The sequence below is a fragment of the Canis lupus genome, chromosome 19, assembly GCF_011100685.1.
Source record: "Canis lupus familiaris isolate Mischka breed German Shepherd chromosome 19, alternate assembly UU_Cfam_GSD_1.0, whole genome shotgun sequence".
Taxonomy (NCBI): domain Eukaryota; kingdom Metazoa; phylum Chordata; class Mammalia; order Carnivora; family Canidae; genus Canis; species Canis lupus.
Genome location: NC_049240.1, coordinates 22184455 through 22212439, shown reverse-complemented (window position 1 = coordinate 22212439; position 27985 = coordinate 22184455). Strand labels below are relative to the sequence as shown.

The following is a 27985-nucleotide window of genomic DNA, read 5'->3' as shown; positions in this document are numbered from 1 at the left end:
AGAGTTAGTAAAGATTCAAGCAGAACTCAATGAAATAGAGACCAGAAGAACTATGGAACAGATCAACAAAACCAGGAGTTGGTTTCTTGAAAGAATTAATAAGATAGATAAACCATTAGCCAGCCTTATTAAAAAGAAGAGATAAAAGACTCAAATTAATAAAATCATGAATGAAAAAGGAGAGAACACCACCAGTACCAAGGAAATACAAACGATTTTAAAACTTATTATGAGCACCTATTTGCCAATAAATTAGGCAATCTAGAAGAAATGGACGCATTTCTGGAAAACCACAATCTACCAACACTGGAACAGGAAGAAATAGAAAATCTGAACAGGCCAATAACCAGGGAGGAAATTGAAGCAGTCATCAAAAACCTCCCAAGACACAAGAGTCCACGGCCAGATGACTTCCCAGGGGAATTCTATCAAACGTTTAAAGAAGAAACCATACCTATTCTACTAAAGCTGTTTGGAAAGATAGAAAGAGATGGAATACTTCCAAACTCATCCTATGAGGCCAGCATCACCTTAATTCCAAAACCAAAGACCTCGCCAAAAAGGATAATTATAGACCAATATCCCCAATGAACAAGAATCTAAAATTTCTGTACAAGATACTAGCCAATAGGATCCAAAAGTACATTAAAAAGATTATTCATCATGACCAAGTGGGATTTATCCCTGGGATGCAAGGCTGATTCAACACTCGTAAAGCAACCAATATGATAAATCATATCAACAAGAGAAAAAACAAGAACCATATGATCCTCTCAATAGATGCAGAGAAAGATTTGACAAAATACAGCATCCATTCCTGATCAAAACTCTTCAGAGGGTAGGGATAGAGGCAACATTCCTCAGCATCTTAAAAGCCATCTATGAAAAGGCCACACCAAATATCATTCTTAATGGGGAAACACTTGGAGCCTTACCCTAAGATCAGGAATGAGACAGAGATTCCCACTCTTAACACTGCTTTTCAACATAGTACTGGAAGTCCTAGCCTCAGCAATCAGACAACAAAAAGACATTAAAGGCATTCAAATTGACAAAGAAGGAGTCAAACTTTCCCTCTTCACAGATGACATGATACTGTACATAAAAAAAAACAAAACACTGCACCCCACGATTACTAGAACCCATACAGCAATTCGGCAGTGTGGCAGGATACAAAATCAATGCCCAGAAGTCAGTGGCATTTCTATCCACTAACAATGAGACTGAAAAAAGAGAAATTAAAGAGTCAATCCCATTTACAATCGCTCCCAAAAGCATAAGATACCTAGGAATAAACCTAATCAAAGAGGTAAAGGATCTATACCCTAAAAACTACAGAACACTTCTGAAAGAAATTGAGGAAGACACCAAGAGATGGAAAATTGTCCATGCTCATGGATTGGAAGAATTAATAATGTGAAAATGTCAATGTTACCCAGGGAAATTTACACATTTAATGCAATCCCTATCAAAATACCATGGACTTTCTTCAGAGGCTTGAAACAAATCATCTTAAGATTTGTGTGGAATCCAAAAAGACCCCGAATAGCCAGGGGAATATTGAAAAAGAAAGCCATAGCTGGGGGCTTCACAATGCCAGATTTCAGGTTGTACTACAAAGCTGTGGTCCTCAAGACAGTGTGGTACTGGCACAAAAACAGACACAGAGATCAATGGAACAGAAAAGAGAATACAGAAGTGATCCCTCAACTCTATGGTCAACTAATATTCAACAAAGCAGGAAAAACTATCCACTGGAAAAAAGACAGTCTCAAAAAAAAAAAAAAAAAAAAGAAAAAAGACAGTCTCTTCAATAAATGGTGGCTGGGAAAATTGGACATCCACATGCAGAAGAATGAAACTAGACCATTCTCTCACATCACATACAAAGATAAACTCAAAATGGATGAAAGATCTCAATGTGAGCCAGGATCCATCAACATCCTAGAGGAGAACACAGGCAACACCCTTTTTGAACTTGGCCACAGCAACTTCTTTCAAGATACATCCATGAAGGCAAGTGAAACAAAGACAAAAATGAATTATTGGGACTTAAGCAAGATAAAAAGCTTGTGCACAGCAAAAGAAACAGTCAACAAAACTAAAAGACAACCTAGAGAATGGGAGAAGATATTTGCAAATGTCCTATCAGAAAAAGGACTAGTTTCCAAGATCCATAAAGAACTTATTAAACTCAACAGCAAAGAAACAAACAATCCAATCATGAAATGGGCAAAAGACATGAACAGAGGGGATCCCTGGGTGGCTCAGTGGTTTAGGGCCTGGCTTTGGCCCAGCGCGTGATCCTGGAGTCCTGAGATGGAGTCCCGCGTTGGGTTCCCGGCATGGAGGCTGCATCTCCCTCTGCCTGTGTCTCTGCCTCTCTCTTTCTCTCTCTCTCTCTCTCTCTCTCATCACGAATAAATAAATAAATCTTTAAAAAAAAAAGAACATGAACAGAAATTTCAGAGAGGAAAACATAGACCATGGCCAACAAGCACATGAGAAAGTGCTCTGCGTCACTGGCCATCAGGGAAATACAAATCAAAACCACAATGAGATCCCACCTCACACCAGTGAGAATGGAGAAAATTAACAAAACAGGAATCAACAAATGTTGGAGAGGATGCGGAGAAAAGGGAACCCTCTTACACTGTTGGTGGGAATGTGAAATGGTGCAGCCACTCTGGAAAACTTTGTGGAGGTTCCTCAAAGAGTTAAAAATAGAAGTTCCCTATGACCTAGAAATTGCACTTCTGGGGATTTACCCCAAAGATACAGATGCAGTGAAACGCCGGGACACCTGCACCCCAATGTTTCTAGCAGCAATGTCCACAATAGCCAAACTGTGGAAGGAGCCTTGGTGTCCATCGAAAGATGAATGGATAAAGAAGATGTGGTCTATGTATACAATGGAATATTACTCACCCATGAGAAACGACAAATACCCACCATTTGCTTCGATGTGGATGGAACTGGAGGGTATCATGCTGAGTGAAATAAGTCAGTCAGAGAAGGACAAACATTATATGGTCTCATTCATTTGGGGAATATAAAAAAATAGTGACTGGGAATAAAGGGGAAAGGAGAGAAAATGAGTGGGAAATATCAGAGAGGGAGACAGAACATGAGAGACTCCTAACTCTGGGAAACAAACAAGGGGCGGTAGAAAGGGAGGTGGGCGGGAGATGGGGGTAACTGGATGACGGGCACATATGGAGGCACTTGATGGGATGAGCACTGGGTGTTATGCTATATGTTGGCAAATTGAACTCCAATAAAATAAAATATTTAAAGTAAAAAAAAAGAAATGACAAATACCCACCATTTGCTTCGACATGGATGGAACTGGTGGGTATTATGCTGAGTGAAATAATCAGAGAAGGACAAACATTATATGGCCTCATTCATTTGGGGAATATAAAAATTCATGAAAGGAAATAAAGAGAGAAAATGAGTGAAAATATCAGTGAGGGTGACAAAACTTGAGAGACACCTAATTCTGGGAAAGAAACTAGAGGTACTGGAAAGGGAGGTGGGCGGGGGGGTTGGAGTAATGAGTGATGGGCACTAAGGGGGCACTTGGCAGGATGAGCACTGGGTATTATACTATCTGTCGACAAATTGAACTCATATATATATATATGATATATATATGATATATATATATATATATACAAGTCAGCTCCCCTCACAGCTTGCCCGGTACCCTTTCCTCAATCCTGAATTCTGACAAAGGCTTTGGGAGTCAGGCATTCTGGCTGTTCTATGGAAGAAGGAACTGGTTCTCAAAGGGACCCAGTAACTGGCCCCATGGATGCTATTAGGGCTGAAACTTGGCTCAGGAGTCTAGACACTTGACTGCAAAGCTGCAGAACAGTCAGACTCCAGCCCTGGAGCACAGGGTCCTGTGTCCGGAGAGACAGTAAACAAATAAATCATATCCCCCTGAGCTCATGGCACAAGGAGAGGGTCAGATGATAGATGGCTCTACACACATTATGTCTGAACTTCCCTGGAAGGTGATGAGGATGCAGTACACAGGGGGAACAGAGCAGTAGCAGATTTCCAGGCCAGAGGTCGCTGGGGCTGCTGAGTGGGCATCTGGGGGACATCCAGCCCCTAGACAGCTTTTAGGAAGGAACACCACTGAGGCAGCAGTAGTCAGGGCCATTGCAACCAGGCCCAGAGGAGCAAGCCTGGAGTGAGGTCAGTATGTCCAGGCAACACTCTCAGGATACAGGCCTCATGGGATATGCTCTAGGTACAGGAGGAAATTCTCAGGGCCTCCCAGCAGTTCTATGATTCTGCAGTGACTCAGGAAACCAAGATTCATGCAGAGATGCTGGATCTCCCTTGGGGCTGTGTTCCCTTGGGCTGAGGAAACAGACCCATCTATCACTGATTACAAATGTCATGCAAAATTTAGCACATGCACAGGTAGGCTCACACCAGAGCAATAATCCACTGAAAGAAAAACCTCTGCATACTCCTCTTTGTCAAGCTGGCATATGTGCCTAGCAAATTAAGTTATACCTGATTTTCAGGGGCTTGCATACTTCACACTTATTAGAAATAAGAGTTTGATGTGACTCACAGGCTTGCAGTAAATACCAAAGAGATTGTCAGAGGGAGGCGCTTCTCCAGGGAGATCTAGCAGAACCCAGCTCTACTTCCAACCCCAGCTCTCTGCTGCATTCTATAACCTTGTTCTTGCCACCATTCTCTTTCGTGTTTTAAAATATTGTTTTAAAAGTGAAAGATGTAGCTCACAAGTCATTTTATATAATTCTGTGGCCTTTCTTCCAGCATATCTCAAATCTTGGTGTGGCTGGAGAGATAATGCCCAGGAGTGGGCATGATTCTTACATACCCGGTGGGTGTTCCCTTGGACTGGAAGTGACAGGGCTAATTTCATGAGAAAGAAAGTGTGTGCTCTGAGTGTGAGTGAGTGTGTGAGTATGTGTACATGTGAGCGTGCATGAACCCCTAAGAGGACATGTGTGTTTTCCTTTCCATGTTCATCTCTAATTCACAGATAATAATAACTCCACAGATTGTATAAGCATCACCCTCATCTAAGCACCTTGAATAACTCACAGTTGAAAAGAAGGATGAATGGACAGCAGAGCTCCTTCCACAGGTGCTGGAGGTAAGCAGCCAGTTGTAACACCCTGTGGGGTAGGATGGGCAGGGGCTCCATGCACAAGGCCTGTCCCCAGGTGTCCCTTCCCTGGCTTGTGCAGTGCCTTGAATTATAAACTGTGATAGCCACCACTTTCTTTTTCTTGTTTTTATTTAAATTCAGTTTGCTGTGCAGAAGCTTTTTATCGTAAGTCTCAATAGTTCATTTTTGCTTGTTTCCCTTCCCTTCATAGATATATCTTGCAAGAAGTTGCTGTGGTCAAGTTCAAAAAGGGTGTTGCCTGTGTTCCCCTCTAGGATTTTGATGGATTCTTGTCTCACATTTAGATCTTTCAAATGGAGGGTATTATGCTAAGTTAAATAAGTCAACGGGAGAAAGACAATCATCATAGGGTCTCATTAATATGTGTAATATAAGAAATAGTGAAAGGGATCATAAGGGAAAGGAGGAAAACTGAGTGGGAAAATTAGAAGGGGAATTTTAAGATTAGAAAGGGAGACAAACCATGAGAGAGTCCTGACTCCGGGAAACATACAAAGGGTTGCAGAAGGGGAGGTGGATGGGGGATGGGGTGACTGGGTGATGGGCACTGAGGAGAACACTTGATGGGATGAGCACTGGGTGTTGACTGTCTCTTGCTGTGCAGAAGCTTTTTATCCTGATGAAGTCCCAATAGTTCATTTTTGCCCTAGTTTCCCTTGCCTTCATAGATGTATCTTGCAAGAAGTTGCTGTGGCCAAGTTCAAAGGGTGTTGCCTGTGTTCTCCTCTAGGATGTTGATGGATTCTTGTCTCAAATTTAGATCTTTCAATCATTTTGAGAGAATCTTTGTATATGGCGTAAGAGAATGGTCCAGTTTCATTCTTCTGCATGTGGCTGTTCAATTTTTCAAGCACCATTTATTGAAGATACTGTCCCTTTTCCAGTGGATATTCTTTTCTGCTTTGTAGAAATTTAGTGGACCATAGAGTTGAGGGCCCATTTCTGGGTTCTCTATCCTGTTCCATTGATCTATGTGTCTGTTTTTGTGCCAGTACCATACTGTCTTGATGATCACAGCTTTGTAATGCAACTTGAAATCCAGCATTGTGATGCTCCCAGAATTGGTTTTCTTTTTCAACATTCCTCTGGCCATTTGAGGTCTTTTCTGGTTCCATACAAATCTTAAGATTATTTCTTCCAGCTCTGTAAAGAAAACCTGATGTTTTGATGGGACTGCATTGAATGTGTAAATTGCCCTGGTTAGCATGGACATTTTCATAATATTTACTCTTCCAATTCATGAGCATGGAATATTTTTCCATCTCTTTGTATCTTCCTCAATTACTTTCAGAAGGGTTCTGTAGTTTTTAGAGTACAGATCCTTTACCTCTTTGGTTAGGTTTACTCCTAGGTATCTTACAGTTTTGGGTGCAATTGTAAATGAGATCGATTCCTTAATTTCTCTTTCTTCAGTCTCATTGTTAGTGTATAGAAATGCCACAAATTTCTGTGCATTGATTTTGTATCCTGCCACATTCCTAAAGTCCTGTATGAGTTCTAGCAATTTCAGAATGGAGTCTTTTGGGTTCTCCATATACATATCATGTCATTTGCAAAGAATGAGAGTTTGACTTCTTCTTTGCCAATTTGAATGGCTTTTGTTTCATTTTGTTGTCTGACTGCTGAGGCTAGGACTTCTAGTACTATATTGAACAACAGTGAGCCACAGCTTTCTGAACAGCAGAAAATACACCAGCAGCTACAGTGATAGCTCTCCTAATTGTGATAGGTCTCCTAATTTTCACAGCAACCCACGTAGTGGGAAGTGGAGTCTTGGGAGGTCATTACCTATGTGATTGTTGCTTTGTTTGTGCCAGGAAGGCTTCTCAAGTTCACTGCAAGGAAATACAAACTGAACTTAGGTGGGAAAAAAAGAGGCAACAAGAAAAGAAGGGTAAAATAGGGACATGGAGACAGGAGCACATGAGGAAACACTGAAGTCTTGCTGAGAGAGGACCACCAGGCAGAGCAGAGAGGTGAGCGCAGATGTGGCCTGCAACGCACATGGGGAGAAAGTGGGGCTGGCTCTCAAACCTTGCTCAAAGAAACTGTCAGTAGCAGCCAAGAGATGAAATAAATAATGTCCTCCATATGAGCTTCAGGAAACCCCTTCCTCTGTGCCTGCTGTCTGCACACATACCCCAGAGGATGCTCCAGGGAAGCCAACAGCCTTGGGAAGACTTGGGGTGGATCAGGAGTTTTCTGGGCAGGACAAATGACAAGCGGCAGCATATGGTCCTCACCATATGGCCCTGGTCTGATGGCCCTGGAAGCACTCCTTCCATTGGGAACTCATCGCATGAGCTTCCAAATGAAGGCAACCCGGGCTGCATCCTCACTCCAGTTCTGTCAGGGAAAAGGAACTTAGCCTGAGACCTCTGCTCCATGTTTCTAGCATGAGTCAGGGCCATCCCCACCTCCATGTGTTCCAGCAGCCCAAAAAATGGTTGCTTCCCTTTGCACTTCCTCGTACAAAAAGGCAGGATTCCAAGAAGGGGTGATATGTGGGACTAGGGGAATCTCATGTCTATTAGGAAATCCGTCTATGCTGGTCTCAAAACATCTTAGAGCAGATGGAATGTGTCCCTGGGGTTCCTTCAGGTCACCTGGGAATATCTTGCTCACTTTTTCCACCTCCCTGAAGCCAGTGATTCACTTCATTCACTCACTCACTCATTTCTCCAACAAAGATTTTGAGTGCCTACTCTGTGGAGAGTGCTAGGAACATGGCAGTGAAGAAGGCTGCAGGGTCCCTACACGCTAAGAGGTCAAGTCTAGTGTGTTATTCCGACTTAAGCCTCCCGTAACTGCAAATCTAAACATTACCTTTCCCTCAAGACTAACCTAAAATGGAGCTACTTCTATGCACAGCCTTTCCTGATGGTCCAGTTGGGAGGGAACTCACCTTGCTGACACTCAAAGATTTGTTCTGCCTCTATTTCATGGTTTTTAGAATTTTTGCTTCTTCTATTTTTTTAATTTAAAAAGTATGGCAGATTCTCCTATGATAGTACCCTGTAAAATCATTTGCCTTTTACATCTCTTGCCCTCACCTCACTCCTTCCCCACTTTGTAAACTGGTTTATCTGGTTCCAGAGGATTTCAGCATCAATCAAGAAGTATGCTATGAAGATAAGAAAAGGAAAAGCGCTTGTCTCAGTACACAGCATACAATGGCACACCTTACATTTTTGGCTGGAGAACAGATATATTACCACAGAAATAGCTTCCTTGAAGGAGTCCATTATAATGGAACATTCGTTTACAGACTTCAGATAATTGTAGTTAACTAATTATTGGTGCTAATTTTGTAAGATTTCAAAGATTCTCTTTTGGTGGTGGATGTACATCAGGGCAGAGTTGGGGAGCTAATATTCCACAATACACACCCTGTCTATGTCTATATTAGCATTTATTTATAGGTATGTCTAGTCAATATGCACTTAAGTATAGATGATAGAAAGATAGAGATATAGAGATATAGAGATAGCTCCTTTGCATTTCTTATTCCCACTTCCATTCCCCAGATACATTCAATGTATTTAATACATGTCCTTTAAAATGCATGTCTCTTTGTAAAATATATAGTGCTGCTTTGTATATATATTTATACTGTAAATTACATGAGTTATATTAGGCTTTAAATTTTCATTCTGTTTCTTCCTATATTTTCACTTGACCATGGCTTTTTATTTGTATCATTTTGCTCTATATGTATCTAGGTTATTGCTGCTCAGTGTTATTTAGTGTTATTCCACTGTTTGCTTCCACTTTATTTTATATCCAAGGTCAAATAATAGACACCAATTTGCCCCCACTTCATTCTGTCATAAGCCAAGAGACAGATCTCCTCCTTGTGCATGTCCTCTAGCAGGACTCATTAAGGATTTCTCTGAAACACTTAGCTGGACTTGGGTTGCTAGTCATGGAGTATGTACACTAGATTTCATGAAGTTCTCAGGATGGCCACACAGTGTACACTCCAGAGTTCCCGTCTACCCACGTCCTTATCAATACATGATGTTATCCTTTGTCTAATTATTGGCTTTTCTCTTGGATGGAAAGCAGTTGCTTGTTTTAATTTTAACTTGCATTGTGACACTGGCTCATCAATTAGTTGTCATTTGGGCTTCCAGTTCTATCAATTCCCTACTCATTTCCTATATCCACTTTCCTATTGGAATGTTCACTTCTTTTCCCTGCAGTGTGGAGGAACTCCTATTGGCTTTGCCTATTCTTATTACCCTTCACCACTATAACCTTCATTGAACAGAAACCCTTTATTCGGAGATAATATTCAACTACCTGCATTACGGTTATGATGTGACAGCTTTGTTTAATGATGTACTTAATCCCTGCTGTCCTTCACTGGACTTTAAGGATAGGAAACATGGCAGTATTATCGCCCCCGCAAAAGTCTACATCAGCATTTGTTATATTAGTTCATGAATCAATATTCAGGGAATGAATAAGACGTACTTGCCACGTTGTAAGTGCTCAGTAAATGGATGCTGTTATTTTTAATGAATGTGGTTTTTCCCAAGAGATGACTCTAAAGATATGTAATAAAGCAATCTTCTTCAGAGAGAAATACAAAATCAAAACTAAATAAATAGAAGCTGAAATACCAGTGAACCTCAGGAAACAAAAGATTCCTGGGTTTTCTTAAGAGATTTGAATGTTTTTCTTTAGTGCAGAAAGCCTCTTGAGGAATGGATTCAGATTTCCCATTTGCGAACAAATTGTCAAAGCAGGGTTTTTTTCATTTTCGTTTTTGTTGCTTTTGTTGTTGTTGTTTTGATTTAGCTTGGTTTTGAAATAGGAATGTTACATTTATGCATGGATAATGTGGAAATCCAGGATAATGTGCCATGTCTGAGTGATTCAGATACAATACAGGAAGACTCTTGTTGGAATCCATATAGAATCTAGAATCTTTGATTAACTCCTCTAATTCAAGAATAATGTTCTAGGGAGGGGCAAGACGGCTGAAGAGTAGGGTCCCCAAATCACCTGTCCCCACCAAATTACCTAGATAACCTTCAAATCATCCTGAAAACCTACGAATTTGGCCTGAGATTTAAAGAGAGAATAGCTGGAATGCTACAGTGAGAAGAGTTCGCGCTTCTATCAAGGTAGGAAGACGGGGAGAAAGAAATAAAGACACAAAAGGCCTCCAAGGGGAGGGGCCCCGCGAGGAGCCGGGCTGAGGCCGGGGCGAGTGTCCCCAGGACAGGAGAGCCCCGTCCTGGAGACGCAGGAGCTGCACCGACCTTCCCGGGGGAAAGGGGCTCCAGGGAGGTGGAGCAGGACCCAGGAGGGCGGGGATGCCCTCGGGCTCCCGGGGACACTAACAGGCACCTGCGCCCCGGGAGAGTGCGCCGAGCTCCCTAAGGGCTGCAGCGCGCACGGCGGGACCCGGAGCAGCTCGGAGGGGGGAGGGGGCGGCTCCGCGGAGGGGGCTGCGGGGCGGGAGCAGCTCGGGGGGCTCGGGGGCGGCTCCGCGGAGGGGGCTGCGGGGCAGGAGCGAATCCACCAGCACAGGCTTCGGAGCACAGGGCGCCGGGACACAGCCCAGGATCCGGCCTCCCCCGGGACAGGCAGAGGCCAGGAGGGCCCAGGACAGCAAGGACGCTCCTGCCCCGAGCTGAGCAGATCAGCGGCCCCGCCCCGGAGCTTCCAGGCCCTGCAGACCGAGAGCTCCGTGGTTACTGCGGGGGCTGACTCCAGGGATGCAGAGCTGGCCCCGCCACTGGGGTTGTTCCTCCTGGGGCCTCACGGGGTGCACCAGGCAGGGGCAGAGCAGCTCCCCCAAGTGCTAACACCTGAGAATCAGCACAACAGGCCCCTCCCCCAGAAGACCAGCTAGACGGACCAGTTCCAGGGGAAGTCAAGGGACTTAAAGTATACAGAATCAGAGGATATTCCCTCGTGGGTTTTTGTTTTGTTTTAATTTGGAATTTTGTTTGCTTCCCCGCCCCCTTTTTTTCTTTTTTTCCATCTTTTTTTTTTCTTTTTGCTTTTCTTTTCTTCTTTCTCTTCTCTCTTTTTCTCCTTTTCCCAATACAAGTTGTTTTTGGCCACTCTGCACTGAGCAAAATGACTAGAAGGAAAACTTCACCTAAAAAGAAAGAATCAGAAACATTACTCTCTCCCACAGAGTTACAAACTCTGGATTACAATTCAATGTCAGAAAGCCAATTCAGAAGCACTATTATACAGCTACTGGTGGCTCTAGAAAAAAAGCATAAAGAACTCAAGAGACTCCATAACTGCAGAATTTAGATCTAATCAGGTAGAAATGAAAAATCAATGAAATGAGATGAAATCCAAACTAGAGGTCCTAACAATGAGGGTTAATGAGGTGGAAGAACGAGTGAGTGACATAGAAGACAAGTTGATGCCAAAGAGGGAAACAGGAAAAAATAGACAAACAATTAAAAGATCATTAGGACATATTAAGGGAAATCTAGTGACAGCCTGAGGAAGAAAAATCAACACTTAACTGGGGTTCCTGAGGGCGCCGAAAGGGTCAGAGGGCCAGAATATGTATTTGAACAAATCATAGCTGAAAACTTTCCTAATCTGGGAAGGGAAACAGGCATTCAGATCCAGGAAATAGAGAGATCCCCCCTTAAAATCATAAAAACCGTTGAACATTTCCACATCTAATAGTTAAGCTTGAAAATTCCAAACATAAAGAGAAGATCCTTAAAGCAGCAAGAGACAAGAAATCCCTGACTTTATGGGGAGGACTATTAGGGTAACAGCAGACCTCTCCACAGAGACCTGGCAGGCCGGAAAGGGCTGGCAGGATGTATTCAGGGTCCTAAATGAGAAGAACATGCAACCAAGAATACTTTATCCAGGGATCCCTGGGTGGCGCAGCGGTTTGGCGCCTGCCTTTGGCCCAGGGCGCAATCCTGGAGATCCGGATTCGAATCCCACGTCAGGCTCCCAGTGCATGGAGCCTGCTTCTCCCTCTGCCTGTGTCTCTGCCTCTCTCTCTCTCTCACTGTGTGCCTATCATGAATAAATAAAAATTAAAAAAAGAACAATGCAAATTATTAAAAAAAAAAAAAGGAATACTTTATCCAGCAAGGCTCTCATTCAAAATGGAAGGAGAGATAAAGAGCTTCCAAACAGGCAGGAACTGAAAAAATATGTGACCTCCACACCAGCTCTGCAAGAAATTTTAAGGGGGACTCTTAAAATTCCCCTTTAAGAAGAAGTCCAGGGAACAATCCACAAAAACAAGGACTGAATAGGTATCATGATGACACTAAACTCATATCTCTCAATAGTAACTATGAACATGAACGGGCTTAATGACCCCATCAAAAGGCGCAGGGTTTCAGACTGGATAAAAAAGCAGGACCCATCTATTTGCTGTCTACAAGAGACTCATTTTAGACAGAAGGACACCTACAGCCTGAAAATAAAAGGTTGGAGAACCATTTACCATCCAAATGGTCCTCAAGAGAAACCAGGGGTAGCCATCCTTGTATCAGATAAACTAAAATTTACTCCAAAGACTGTAGTGAGGGATGAAGAGGGACACTATCTCATACTTAAAGGATCTATCCAACAAGAGGACTTAACAATCCTCAATATATATGCCCTGAATGTGGGAGCTGCCAAATATTTAAACCAATTAATAACCAAAGTGAAGAAATACTTAGATAATAATACACTTATACTTGGTGACTTCAATCTAGTGCTTTCTACCCTCGATAGGTCTTCTAAGCACAACATCTCCAAAGAAACAAGAGCTTTAAATGATACACTGGACCAGATGGATTTCACAGATATCTACAGAACTTCACATCCGAACTCAACTGGATACACATTCTTCTCAAGTGCACATGGAACTTTCTCCAGAATAGACCACATACTGGGTCACAAATCGGGTTTGAACTGATACCAAAAGACTGGGATCGTCCGGTGCATATTCTCAGACCATAATGCCTTGAAATTAGAACTAAATCACAACAAGAAGTTTGGAAGGACCTCAAACACGTGGAGGTTAAGACCATCCTGCTAAAAGATGAAAGGGTCAACCAGGAAATTAAGGAAGAATTAAAAAGATTCATGGAAACTAATGAGAATGAAGATACAACCATTCAAAATCTTTGGGATGCAACAAAAGCAGTCCTACGGGGGAAATACATCGCAATACAAGCATCCATTCAAAAACTGGAAAGAACTCAAATACAAAAGCTAACCTTACACATAAAGGAGCTAGAGAAAAAACAGCAAATAGATCTTACACCCAGCAGAAGAAGAGAGTTAATAAAGATTCGAGCAGAACTGAACGAAATCGAGACCAGAAGAACTGTGGAACAGATAAACAGAACCAGGAGTTGGTTCTTTGAAAGAATTAATAAGATACATAAACCATTAGCCAGCCTTATTAAAAAGAAGAGAGAGAAGACTCAAATTAATAAAATAATGAATGAGAAAGGAGAGATCACTACCAACACCAAGGAAATACAAACGATTTTAAAAACATATTATGAACAGCTATACGCCAATAAATTAGGCAATCTAGAAGAAATGGACGCATTCCTGGAAAGCCACAAACTACCAAAACTGGAACAGGAAGAAATAGAAAACCTGAACAGGCCAATAACCAGGGAGGAAATGGAAGCAGTCATCAAAAACCTCCCAAGACACAAGAGTCCAGGGCCAGATGGCTTCCCAGGGGAATTCTATCAAACGTTTAAAGAAGAAACCATACTTATTCTACTAAAGCTGTTTGGAAAGATAGAAAGAGATGGAGTACTTCCAAATTCGTTCTATGAGGCCAGCATCACCTTAATTCCAAAACCAGACAAAGACACCACCAAAAAGGAGAATTATAGACCAATATCCCTGAAGAACATAGATGCAAAAATTCTCAACAAGATACTGGCCAATAGGATCCAACAGTACTTTAAGAAAATTATTCACCATGACCAAGTAGGATTTATCCCCGGGACACAAGGCTGGTTCAACACTCGTAAAACAATCAATGTGATTCATCATATCAGCAAGAGAAAAACCAAGAACCATATGATCCTCTGATTAGATTCAGAGAAAGCATTTGACAAAATACAGCATCCATTTCTGATCAAAACTCTTCAGAGTAGGGATAGAGGGAACATTCCTCGACGTCTTAAAAGCCATCTACGAAAAGCCCACAGCAAATATCATTCTCAATGGGGAAGCACTGGGAGCCTTTCCACTAAGATCAGGAACAAGACAGGGATGTCCACTCTCACCACTGCTATTCAACATAGTACTGGAAGTCCTAGTCTCAGCAATCAGACAACAAAAAGATATTAAAGGCATTCAAATCGGCAAAGAAGAAGTCAAACTCTCCCTCTTACCAGATGACATGATACTGTACATAAAAAAACCAAAACACTGCACAAAGTCAATGCCCAGAAATCAGGGGCATTTCTATACACTAACAATGAGTCTGAAGAAAGAGAAATTAAGGAGTCAATCCCATTTACAATTGCACCCAAAAGCATAAGATACCTAGGAATAAACCTAACCAAAGAGGTAAAGGATCTATACCCTAAAAACTATAGAACACTTCTGAAAGAAATTGGGGAAGACACAAAGAGATGGAAATATTCCATGCTAATGGATTCGCGGAATTAATATTGTGAAAATGTCAATGTTATCCAGGGCAATTTACACGCTTAATGCAATCCCTAGCAAAATACCATGGACTTTCTTCAGAGAGTTAGAACAAATTATTTTAAGATTTGTGTGGAATCAGAAAGACCCCGAATACCCAGGGGAATTTTAACAATGAAAACCATATCTGGGGGCATCACAATGCCAGATTTCAGGTTGTACCAGAAAGCTGTGGTCATCAAGATAGTGTGGTACTGGCACAAAAACTGACACACAGATCAGTGGAACAGAATAGAGAATCCAGACGTGGATCCTCAACTTTATTTTTTTTATTTTATTTTTTATTGGTGTTCAATTTGCCAACATATAGAATAACACCCAGTGCTCATGGCATCAAGTGCCCCCCTCAGTGCCCGTCACCCAGTCACCCACACCCCCCGCCCACCTCCTCTTCCCCCACCCCTAGTTCATTTCCCAAAGTTAGGAGTCTCTCATGTTCCGTCTCCGTTTCTGATATTTCCCACTCATTGGTTCAACTAATACTCAACAAAGCAGGAAAGACTGCCCACTGGAAAAAAAGACAGTCTCTTAAATATATGGTGTTGGACATCCACATGCAGAAGAATGAAACTAGACCATTCTCTTACACCATACACAAATATAAACACAAAATGAATGAAAGATCTTGATGTGAGACAAGATTCCATCAAAATCCTGTGAGAACACAGGCAACACCCTTTATGAACTTGGCCATAGTAACTTGCAAGAGACATCCATGAAAGCAAGAGAAACAAAAGCAAAAATGAACTATTGGGACTTCATCAAGATAAGAAGCTTTTGAACAGCAAAATTAACAGTCAACAAAGCTAATATACAACCTACAGAATGGGAGAAGATATTTGCAAATGACGTATCAGATAAAGGGCTAGTATCCAAGATTTATAAAGAACTTATTAAACTCAACACCAAAGAAACAAACAATCCAATCATGAAATGGGCAAAAGACATGAACAGAAATCTCACAGAGGAAGACATAGACATGGCCAACACGCACATGAGAAAATGCTCCACATCACTTGCCATCAGGGAAATACAAATCAAAACCACAATGAGATACCACCTCACACCAGTGAGAATGGGGAACATTAACAAGGCAGGAAACCACAAATGTTGGAGAGGATGTAGAGAAAAGGGGAACCCTCTTGCACTGTTGGTGGGAATGTGAACTGGTGCAGCCACTCTGGGAAACTGTGTGGAGGTTCCTCAAAGAGTTAAAAATAGACCTGCCCTACGACCCAGCAATTGCACTGCTGGGGATTTACCCCAAAGATGCACATGGAATGAAACGCCGGGACACCTGCACCCCGATGTCCACAATAGCAGCAATGTCCACAGTAGCCAAACCGTGGAAGGACCTCGGTGTCCATCAAAAGATGAATGGATAAAGAAGATGTGGTTTATGTATACAATGGAATATTACTCAGCCTTTAGAAATGACAAATACCCACCGTTTGCTTCAACGTGGATGGAATTGGAGGGTATTATGCTGAGTGAAGTAAGTCAATCGGAGAAGAACAAACATTATATGGTCTCATTCATTTGGGGAATATAAATAATAGTGAAAGGGAATAGAAGGGAAGGGAGAAGAAATGGGTAGGAAATATCAGAAAGGGAGACAGAAAATGGAAGACGCCTAACTCTGGAAAATGAACTAGGGGTGGTGGAAGTGGAGTTGGGTGGGTGGTGTGGGTGAATGGGTGACAGGCACTGAGGGGCTCTTGACGGGATGAGCACTGGGTGTTATTCTGTATGTTGGCAAATTGAACACCAATAAAAAATAAATTTATTTTTAAAAATAAAAAATAAAGTGTAAAAACGAACAATAAATAAATAAATACTAAAAAGTTTTTGCTCAGTGAGGGAAACCATCAACAAAACAAAAAGGCAACTGAATGGGAGAAGATATTTGCAAATGACATATTCAATTAGGATTAATATCCAAAATATATAAGGAACTTATACAACTCAACACCAAAGAAAGAAATAATTCAATGAAAAAAAATGGGCAGAAAACCTAAATTGTTTTTCCAGAGAGATCCAGAATGGCCAACAGATACATGAAAAGATGCCCAACATCACTCATTATCAGGGAAATGCAAATCCAAACTATAATGAGGTATCACCTCATACCTGTCAGATGGCTAAAATCAACAACACAAGAAACAACAACTGTTGGTGAGGGTGTGGAGAAAGCGGAACCTTCTTGCACTGTTGGTGGGACTACAAACTGGTGCAGCCACTCTGGAAAACAGGCTGCCCCAGGCTGGGTGGTTTAGTGCCACCTTCAGCCCAAGGCATGATCCTGGACCCAGGATCAGGTCCCATGTCAGGCTCCCTGCATGGAGCCTGCTTCTCCCTCTGCCTGTGCCTCTGCCTCTCTCTGTGTGTGTCTCTCATGATTAAATAAATAAAATCTTAAAAAAAAAAAAAAAGAGGGATCCCTGGGTGGCGCAGCGGTTTGGCGCCTGCCTTTGGCCCAGGGCGCGATCCTGGAGACCCGGGACCGAATCTCATGTCGGGCTCCCGGTGCATGGAGCCTGCTTCTCCCTCTGCCTATGTCTCTGCCTCTCTCTCTCTCTCTCTCTCTCTCTCTATCATAAATAAATTTAAAAAAAAAGAATTCCTATAAATCAAAAAGAAAAAACTACCCGATAGAAAAATAAGCAAAAGACATAATAAGAATTTCATAACAAAAGAAACACAGAAGCCAAATAAACGTATATAAAGAATTTCAACCTCTTTAATCATTAGGAACACAGAAATCAAGATCATATTGAGATATCATTTTACCCCCATTAGATTGGTAAAAAAAAGTGAAGAAGTCTGATAATAATGTGTATTAGGGGGCACCTGGGTGGATCAGTGGTTGAGCCTCTCCCCTTAGCTCAGGTCATGATCCAAGGGTCCTGGGATCAAGTCCCACATCAGGCTCCCAGTAGGGAGCCTGCTTCTCCCTCTTCCTGTGTCTCTGTCTCTGTTTGTGTGTGTGTCTCTCATGAATAAATAAATAAAATCTTTTAAAAATACATACCTATATTCATACTGTGTGTTAGGTTACAGAGTGAGGAACTTCTGTGTTACTTCAGCCATTGGTAAACAATTTCGCACCATCTGATAATGCTGAGACCTCTTTATAGTACTCAATACTTTTAAAAAAGCAAAATTAAATGACATATTATTTAGGAATAATACATATTTAATACAATAATTTTAAACAAGGAAATAATAAACACAGATTTCAGGATGATGCCCCCTCTGGGTAGGCTGAGGGTTAAGAAGGGAAGCATGTAGCTTTAGGGTATTTCAGGACATGAGCTGTGAGGGACAGTCACAGGAAAGTATTATATTGTCATCATGCTCCATTGCATGTATATGTTTCATTTTGTATATTAAATATTACATGGTAAATCTGCCTTTTCTTTAAAAAGAAAAATAGCTGCGGAAGGGGATTAGATCCCATAAGGCAGAGGGACTTGAGACATGTTCAGTTTTCCAGAGCCCCAAAGTGGTGTCAAAAGTCCTATATGTTCCCAATGAAGCAAGAAAGGCAGTGGAGAGGTTGAGGCAAAGAGAAAGAGCCCAGAGAGCCCTTGCAATCAAGACAAGGCAGAGACACAAATGACCTGTGTGGAGAGATGACCACCACTAGGCAGGACAGATGACCACCACTAGGCAGCACATCCCAATAAAAACCAGTGTGGACACCAGTGTATGTCCACCCAATCTAACAGCATCCACTTGATGATGATGATGATAGACAGATGATAGGTACAAATATGCATGATAGATGATTGATAGATGATGATGATAGATGATAGATAGATAGATAGATAGATAGATAGATAGATAGATAGATAATGGGAGATAGAAAAAAGGAAACAAAACCTCCCCTACAGTGGGCCTGGCTTCTTGCCTCAGACTGCTCCTACCTCCTTGCTGTCCCCTCCCAACAATGGATGGTGCCCCTAGGATGTACTAAGGAGGCACCATTGCATTCACCCATCTGTGACAAACATGGTGGTTTCTAGAGCTCCCTTTTCTATTTTATGCAGTTCAGCAAATCTGGTGAGCATCAGCAACTTCCTCTCTGGGGGGTGATGCAGCAGTGTAGAACCAGGCAATGGAGCAGGAAGAGCCCAGGTTCCGGCCCACCAGATGATCGAGGTTTAAGTCTCACTTCTGCTACTGCTGGCATTGTCTGCTTGGCAAATGGAGAAAAACTCCATTTCTCTCTCTGGGCCTCAGTCTCTTCACTGTTAAATCAATAACGCCCTTGAAAAAGATTAAACAGGCGAAGTGTCTGTCCATAGGAGGTGCTCACTAAAAGGGCTCAAGAGCTGCCACTCCACAACCAGGTCAAAATATATAAGGGCCACAATATATAAGAATCAAAGTTCTCTCTCTGTAATGGCTGAGCCTTCTGTTTCCCCTTGGGAGAAAGTCCACCACATAAGAAGAAAGTTAGCTCTATATAACAAGTTATGTCCCCTCCCCTCCCTCTCCTTGTCCCTGTGGAGTTGAGGAGGGGGTCCCAGAAAGAAGAGCTCTAAAGAAGAAGCTGGTCAGAGTCACACATCCAGATGGATCCAGAGACAAAAGACTGTGTCTGAACCAAGTGTGGCCAAGTCCAAGATCCTGCAAGGGTGGGCCAAGAGGATGGCCAAGAGGATGGGGGGCCAGGTTGAGGCAACCCTCAAGTCAGCAGGAGACCTCTGCTTGTGTTGGGAGAAAAGAAGGGCCCCAAGAGATCACAGGAAGCTGCATTATTTGGGGTGAGGAGACATCCTAGTTCCCTTCAACCAGCCATCCATGTAACCAAAATCCCATTCCTCTTCTGGACACGTAGCAGGATTGCATCTCCAAGTCCCTGGCAGTTCAGCACAGCAGTGTGACCTGCTTCAGCTAACAGAATGTGGGTGGACATGATGAAGTGATGCTTTTGGCAGAGGCATTTGAAGGGTACAATCTCATCTGCATTTGCTTGATCTCATCCACCCCTGACATTGCAGACATGAGCCCAGAACTATGTGAGGACACCTGGGAGCAGCAGCCAGAAACACTATTGTAATTTTAAGCTTGATATTTTGAGGTTCTGTCACTGCAGTATAACATGGACTCTAGCTAACATCGCCTTCTCTCCATAAACATGGGGCAAGGCTTGATAGCATGCTTCCTCTTCAAGGATAGGATGCCTCCTCTAGGAGGGAAGGAAAATCAGAGCCCTAAGGTTTCTATAAAACAAGTTTAACATTCTTTAAACTCTCCCCGAACCTGAAATTAAAATATTTATTACGATGAACTAGTTGCTTTCAATTTCAAAAAACTCATAATACCTAATTTAAGACCCACACAGGTAACTATTTCTTGTGAACTGTGTGGATCTACCCTTAGCAGGGTCTGGGTTTAACCAATGACATAAGAACCTTTAGCAATCATATCAATAATTGTGATGCTGAGGTTACACCACTCAGGAAATGCCTTAGGCTTTTGCTCCTCTGCACCTGGCCTCCCTGCAGACCTTATGCCAGAGGAGCCATATGTCATACTAAATTTTGTTCAATCAGACACTGCAGAAACCTGTTTTGATATGTTGGAGTTGAGGGAAGAAATTGACATTCTAACAGAAGAGTGAGAATTTCTACACACCTTTGCCTACCTTTCTGTCACCTTGTGATGACCAATATGGCTAAAAAGTGAGACTTTTGAGACCACATTTCAAACCCTATTTGTATAAAATTGAATTTATGACTAATGAGGAAAATCTCCAAAAGGAAGAAAAAGGTTTCTCTGAGAAGAAATAACAAGTAAGCTTTCTCTTGAGCCATGAGATACAGACAAGAAAATAACTGGTCTCATCCCCATAGACAAGGCCCTGACACTCTTACGCGACTCCCTCAGCACCCACTCTTCTAGGGCACCTGTACCCTCCATACCCCCACCCTTGTGGGGTCTCAGATGCCTCCATACTCCCCCTTCTGGGGGCCCTGAATGCTCCCTGAGTCCCTGCAAAAGGTGATCTCCGGGCAAGGCCACCTCCCAAGCAGGGGGTTCCTCAGGACACAGCAGACCAGAGTCAACCAGTCAGCTCCTCCCACTCCACCTGCTGGCTCCTCTGGCACCTTCCCAAATGTAAAACACATTTTCTTTTCCTGCTGAAAGGCCTCCTCAGGTGGGGCAATGACAGAATTTTCCAGTGAAAACAAAGCTCTTAACTGTAGCACACCTGCATGTGCCCGGCAATCATCAATAAAGGGACCAAAGGATAGGGCATGGAGTCCTCAATGCTCACTTCACAGTGAGATGCTTGGAAATCAGACCCAAGACATGGGAAAGACAGTGTCCTGGTCACATTGCTTGAGTCCACAGAAACAGCCATGTCTGAGACTAGAAGCCACTCTGAAGCATTCCCGCTTATTTTCAAAACCAGTTTGAGTAAATGTTCCCTGGGATGTAGAGCCAAGAATGGTTAAGCATTTACCCAGCAAATCATTCATTGATATTGTCTCCACCCAGTGAACTGCCTACTAGCACAGCGTCCACACAGCGAACCACCAACCAGCACAGGGTCCACCTAGTAAACCACTGACTGACATAGAGTTCATCCAGAAAATCACCAAGCTGACTTATTTAGTTTCTAGCTTGTCAAGCACTGCTGTTCAGAACCACATTTCGTATATAAAAAACAGGGGCCCAAGGCAGAATAGAGCTGGTCCTTCCCTGTGACTGTGCTCCTTCCCTTGAAGGGCTCTTACCCCATCCCCCTACTGAACCAACATGACCAGGATCACTGATCTGAGGGATGGTGCCCCACACTCCTATTGCAGGATTGACATCTGGGCCCTCCCTGCTGCCCCCATATCCCCAGCCATGGCAACTCGTTCCTCTCCTCCTCTCTCTCCTCTTCCCATTTCACTTGCAGTTCCTCCTAGTCTCATTTCTAGAAAGAGAACTTGGGCCTCCTTCTTCCTCCTTCTTTCTGGTCACTTTGGGTTCTTTCTTGGTATCATCCAGCACCCTGGAAAGTAAACTGCCCCCTCGCTAAGAACTCAGAGGTGTGGTCAATCCAATCTGTGGCTCTACTCTGAACAAAACCCAGGTGTGCTACTGTCTGTTACCCACTCTGCCAGGAGCCAAAGGGCAAGGCCACCTCCCATCTCCAGAGCAGCCTGCCCTTTCCCATATCAACCACCACAGCTCCAGGCAGCCAGATGAGTGAGCACGGAGTGAGCTTTGACTCTCCCCTCCTCAGGCCCACATGCAGTCCAGAAGGGCATCCAGGTCTCTGCCTCCAAAGGGACACAGATTCCAAGCACTCATCACCACCCACCTTGCCAGCTCTTGGCCTCACCCCATCCCTCTCTGCATCCCTGCTCACCCACCACACCATTGCTTGTCAGGTTTTTTTCTTGGCTAGACACCCAGAGTGAGCTTAAATGAAAGTCAGCTCATAGATATCTTCTTCACTGTGCTGCCTCTGGACTTCCTATGTCACTAAAAGTAAGGGCTGAAGTCCTTGCAGTGTCCCAGGCCTGATTAATTCTGATCTTGCCCTCTATTACCCCCTTCAGGGCCTTTGCATGTGCTGCGCCCTCGGCCTGGAACCCTCCTCTCCAACTCGCTTCCTCTTTCACCTTCTTCAGGCTTCTGCTCAAGCAACTTCTCTGGTTGCCTATTTCTAGTTACAAATCTCCCATTTGACACCCCACCCTTCAACTTCTATTTTGCTTCTTAGTTACTGTGCCTCATGTCACCTATTCTACATTTTTTTATCTTGTTTGTTTCTCCCAGAATGTAGGCTCCTGGAGGGCAGAGGTTTCTGTTTTGATCATTGCTAAATTTCTAGTCCCTAGAACACTGAGGAGCACATGGTTGACCCTCAGTGTGTATTTGGGGGATGTGGAAAAACAGCCAGGTCCAGAGACCAGGTAGATGAGGTAACATCAGTACAAGCCCCACCAGTGTCCAAGGTAGACGGGCTATGGGTGGATCAAATGATGTAGCAGGGAGTGAGGAGAGGAAGAAGAAGGGGAGCAGCACTTCATGAAGCACTTTAAACATGTTATCTTAATCTTTACAACACTGCTAAAAAAGCAGAGGTCATAATCAGAATTGTACAAAGTGAAAAAAGCCAAGCCCAGCTCAGATAGCTCTCAGCCAGGTCACCTTACCCCCCCAAACTTTGCCTACAGCAGACTATAAAAATGCACTAATTTTATTCCACCTGCTCTTATTTAGAAAACTGGTCATCTGTGAAGGAATACTGAGTCTTTTTAAGTGATCATTATGCAGACCGTGACCCTGGTTCAAAACCAGGAAGCCTGTGCTGGAGACAGAATGCTGATGGGGCATAGTCACAGGGCTGGGGTCCAGCCAACCCAATCATTCCTGGCTCCCCTGCAAGACAAGGGGTGCCTATGTGCCTCCCAGGGCTGTCCCAGGACTCAATAGGAATGTGCCTGGAAAAGGAAATGAGGCCAGGCATTCCCCCCTCCTCACCTGTCACCCACAAGTCAGCACAAGAAGTCAGACTACAGGCACAACCTCACCTTGCAAGCTGAAATGTCCCTGCAAATTCACTGTCCAAAGCACTCCTTAGCAAAGGCCTCCATTCAGTCCATGATATCCTAGCCCAGATCCCCAAATGCATGTCCTTTGCATGCAAAATACAATTATTCCATCCCAACGGCCCCCCAAACTCTGAACTCATTCCAGCACCAATTTTGAACTCTAAAGTCCAAAGTCTCATCTAAACATCACCTATTGTAAATAATGCTGCAAACCCCTATGTTTATGGCAGCATCATGTACAATAGCCAAGTTATAGATGCAACCCAAATGTCCATGGAAAGGTGTGAATAGATAAAGAAAATGTAGTGTGTATACACAATGGAATATTACTCAGCCATAAAGAGAATGAAATCTTGCCATTTTTGACAAGGATGGAGCTCCTTGGATTTAGCTCCATGGATGGAGCTAGAGAGTATAAAGACTAAGTGAAATAAGTCAGCCAGAGAAAGAAAAACACCATATGATTTCATTTATATGTGGAATCTAAAAAACAAACCAAACAAAGAAGCAAAAAACAGACTCTTAAATGTGGAGAATAAACTGATAGTTGCCAGGGGGAAGAGAAATGGGGGAATGAGTGGCATAGATAAAACATCTTAAGAGGTACAAAATTCTAGTTATAAAATAAATAAGTCATAGAGATGAAAAGTATAGCATAGGGAATACAGTCAATAAGATGCTAATAATGTTATTTGGTGACAGATGGTGACTACACTTATCATGAGCACTGAGTAATGCATAGAATTGCTTAATCTTGTTATACACCCGAAACTAATATAACACTGTGTTAATTATACTTAAAAATACAAAGAAGGAAGGAAGAGAGAGAGAAGAAGGAAGGAAGAAAGAAGAAAGAAGAAAAGAAAAGAAAAGAAAAGAAAAGAAAAAAAAGAAAAGAAAAAACTACAAGAAAGAAGAAAGAAAAAAGAAGAAAAAGAAAGAAAAAGAAAGAAAGAAAGCAGAAAGAAATAGAAGAAATAAACCCGCTCAAAATCCCTACCTCCGAAGCCTATCCATCACTCCCTACCTCCCTCCCCCCTACCTCCCCTCCCTCCCTCCCACCACCTCCCTCCCCCTCCCTCCCTCCCCCCGCCTCTCCCTCCCTCCCTCCCTCCCTCCCTCCCTCCCTCCGCCCCTCCCTCTCTCCCTCTTTTTTTTCTTCTTTATGGAATTGTTGGAGGAAGAAGGAAGGGAGGGATGGAAGAAAGAAGTGATTATCACCTAAATCATGTGTGGGTAAGACTCTGGATACAGACTATCCTGAGGCAAAACTCCTCTCTAGCTGTGTGAACTGTGAAACCAGACACATTACATACTTCCAAATGCAGTGGTAGGGCAGGCAGAGGATCCCCTCCTAAAAGGGAGAAACAGGAGATCCCAAACAAGTCCAAAATCTAGCAAGGCCAATTCCATCGCATCTTAAGGCATGAGAACAATCCTCTTTGGTTTGACACCCTGCCTCCAGACTCACTGAAGCAGCAGTGCCCTATGGCTGAAGCAGCCTCTTCCCAAGAGTCCACAGCAGTCCCAAGGCTTCAGTCAGAGACCACCTGACCTATTAGAACTAAAGAAATGGCCCTGATAGTCTCCAAAGTACCTTTGGCGCCTTTCCTTTTCTTGAAGGATGGCTCACATTGGCAGCCAAGTAGCAACCTGGTCAGGTCCTGTATGATCTAGGCCTTCTTTCATTCTGTCTCTATTTCTCTGTCCCCTATAGCCCAAATGGGCAATGCCTCAGCTAGTATGATGCCATCTCCTTGTTTCTGCCATGATGATTGATTAAGCCTATGAGTAGCACCTGTCCCATGACCCATTTATCAGAAGGTTGTTCAGTCACAACCTCAGTGTCCTCTGAAGAACAAGCCTGCTTGTTGTTTGCAATATGGATAGACTGAGAAATTTCCAAATCTTCAAGTTCTGGTTCCATTTTGCTTCACAATCCCATCTTTAATTCTTCTTTCTCCTTTTACATTTTACTATAAGCAGTTGGGAGACACCAGGCCACACCTTTAACACTTTAGAAATCTGCTCAGCTACATATCCTATTTTATTACTCACTAGTTCTACCTTCCACAAAATGCTAGAAAATAGTGCAACCAATTTATTGGCAGCTTTATAATTAGGGTCACCTTTCCTCCAATTTCCAATAACATGCTCCTCATTTCCATCTGTGCATCACCCGAATCACCCTTGACATCCATATTTCTAGAATGCACCTCAAAACTCTTCCAGCCTCTATTCATCACCCCATCCCAAAACTACTTGCATGTGTTCTGGTGTTTGTTACAGTGGCACATCACTTCCCAGTACCAAAATCTATACTTTTCAGTTTGGACTGCTATAATAAAATGCTATAGACTGAGTGGCTTAAACAACAGAAAGTTGTTTTCTTAAAGCTCTGGAGGCTGGAAGTCTGAGATCAGGTTGCCAGCGTGGTTGAGTTCTGGTTAGTGCCCTCTTCCTGGCTGGCAGGCAGCACCTTCTCACTGTGTCCTCACATGGCAGAGAGAGACAGCAAGCTCTCTGGTGTCTTTTTATAAGGACACTAATCCCATCATGGAGGCTTCATCCTCATGACCTCATCTAACCCTAATGCCTGTCAAAGGTCCTACCTCCAAATACTATCACACTGAGGGTTAGAGCTTCAGCATATGACCCGCAGGGCGGGGGGCACAATTCGGCCTGACCTGGGAGTGGCCTGTGACACTGAAGTGACATTGGCCCTGGGCCCTGAAGCAAGTAATCCTTGATCCTTGGCATGGAGAAGGGTTGATGGCACCAGACCCTGTGTCCTCCTCTATGCCTATCCCCTCTCACTGTCAGTAGAGATGACAAGATGTGGGTACTCCAAGAACACACCAGTGGGAGCTCACTGCAGGAAACAGAGCCTTCCTTTAGACTAAAGTTGTCCAGAGGTGTGGCTCAGAGAAAAGCAGCAGCCCCCTGCCTTAAGCCCTCACTTCACCTTCAGATCCCACTGACAGCCCACTTAGCCACTCACTTCACCTTCAGATCCCACTGACAGCCCACTTAGCCACTCACTTCACCTTCAGATCCCACTGACAGCCCACTTAGATTCACCTGGTGTTCCCAGGGAACACAGCCTCTCCCACTCTGCATCCCCAGCATTTTGTGTGGAATTAGGCAGACAGTGCAGGGGGCAATGGCCGCCCACAGGCTCCCATCCTCTCTCTCAGTGGGCACCAGTCCCATCAATGGGATGATGTGGGCTCTAACTGCAGCACCACCTGCTCTGTTTCTCTGAAGTTAGCCTCTAGGCCCTGTCCCAAAACTATTTTCTTTTCTCTCTGCTATTCCTTTATCTTCTCTGCCTCCTGGATAAGGGTCCCTTCATTTACACTACAGAAAGAAATAGGAGCAGGTCTTGCCCTCAGAGAGGATTCCTAGGGTATTTGGGGTCCATCCCAGGGCGTTACTTCTATGGAGAGAAAATGGGAGAAAGGAAGGATGCATGGGCATGTAGGAGATGAGAAAGAGGTCCTAGAAAGGTAGGGAAAGAAGAATGGAGGCAAGGAGGACAGGGAGAGATGAGGAAGGACCAGCTCAGGAGGGCTTCAGCTTCAAGGGGAGGCAGGATATACAAGACAGTGGCCTGGACCTCCTATCCCCCAAGACCCACAGCAGGGGTAGAAGAAGCCTTGTGATCTAGCTGGAAGAGGCTCTGCAGACCCAAAGATATAGTTGGAAAGTCATGGGTCTCTAGAACACACTCTATCTAGTTCTGCAGAATAAGAGGGGGCCTGTTCTGGACCTGGGTCCTCTTAGATGTCATGGTGGACTCACTCTGGACTTGAAGCATAAATCCTGCACCAACCAGGAACAGGGACTGTGTGCAGCAAGGCACAGGACTGGAACAAAATCTCCAACCCCTTTGTCACAACAGGTACTCCAAAAATGTGCTGAATTAATGTATGAAGGAATAAATGAAGTAAAACAACTCAAGAAAACACATGGAAAATTTAACAATATTTGTTCTTTCAATCCATAAGCATGAATATTGTTAAAATGTCTATGCTACCCAGAGCAATCTACACATTTTAATGCAAGCCCTATCAAAATATCATCAACATTTTTCACAGAACTGGAACAAACAACCTTAAAATTTGCATGAAACCAAAAGACATCAAATAGCATGAAGAAAGATGAAAAAGAAAACGAAAGCTGGGGGCATCACAATTCTATGTCCAACAAAGTGGGAAAGAATATCCAGTGGAAAGAAGACAGTCTCTTCAACAAATGGTGTTGGGAAAATTGGACACCCTCATGCAGAAGAATGAAACTGAACCATTCTCTCACACCATACACAAAAATAAACTCAAAATGAATGAAACATCTAACTGTGAGACAGGAATCCAACAAAATCCTATAGGAGAACACAGGCAGCAACCTCTCTGACCTCAGCCACAGCAAGTTTTTGCTAGACACATCTCCAAAAGCAAGGGAAACAAAGGCAAAATGTTTCCTCATTCTTTTCCTCACCTTGACTTCCTCAAGATAAGCTCTTGCACAGCAAAGGAAA

General features: G+C 43.3%; 1 long non-coding RNA gene across 3 annotated transcripts in view; it reads right to left on the bottom strand.

The window, feature by feature from the left end:
* The window catches only part of LOC111091129, a 137718-nt gene that overhangs the window by 50797 nt on the left and 58936 nt on the right, over nucleotides 1–27985 (bottom strand). The gene's annotated exons all lie outside the window — the stretch shown is intronic.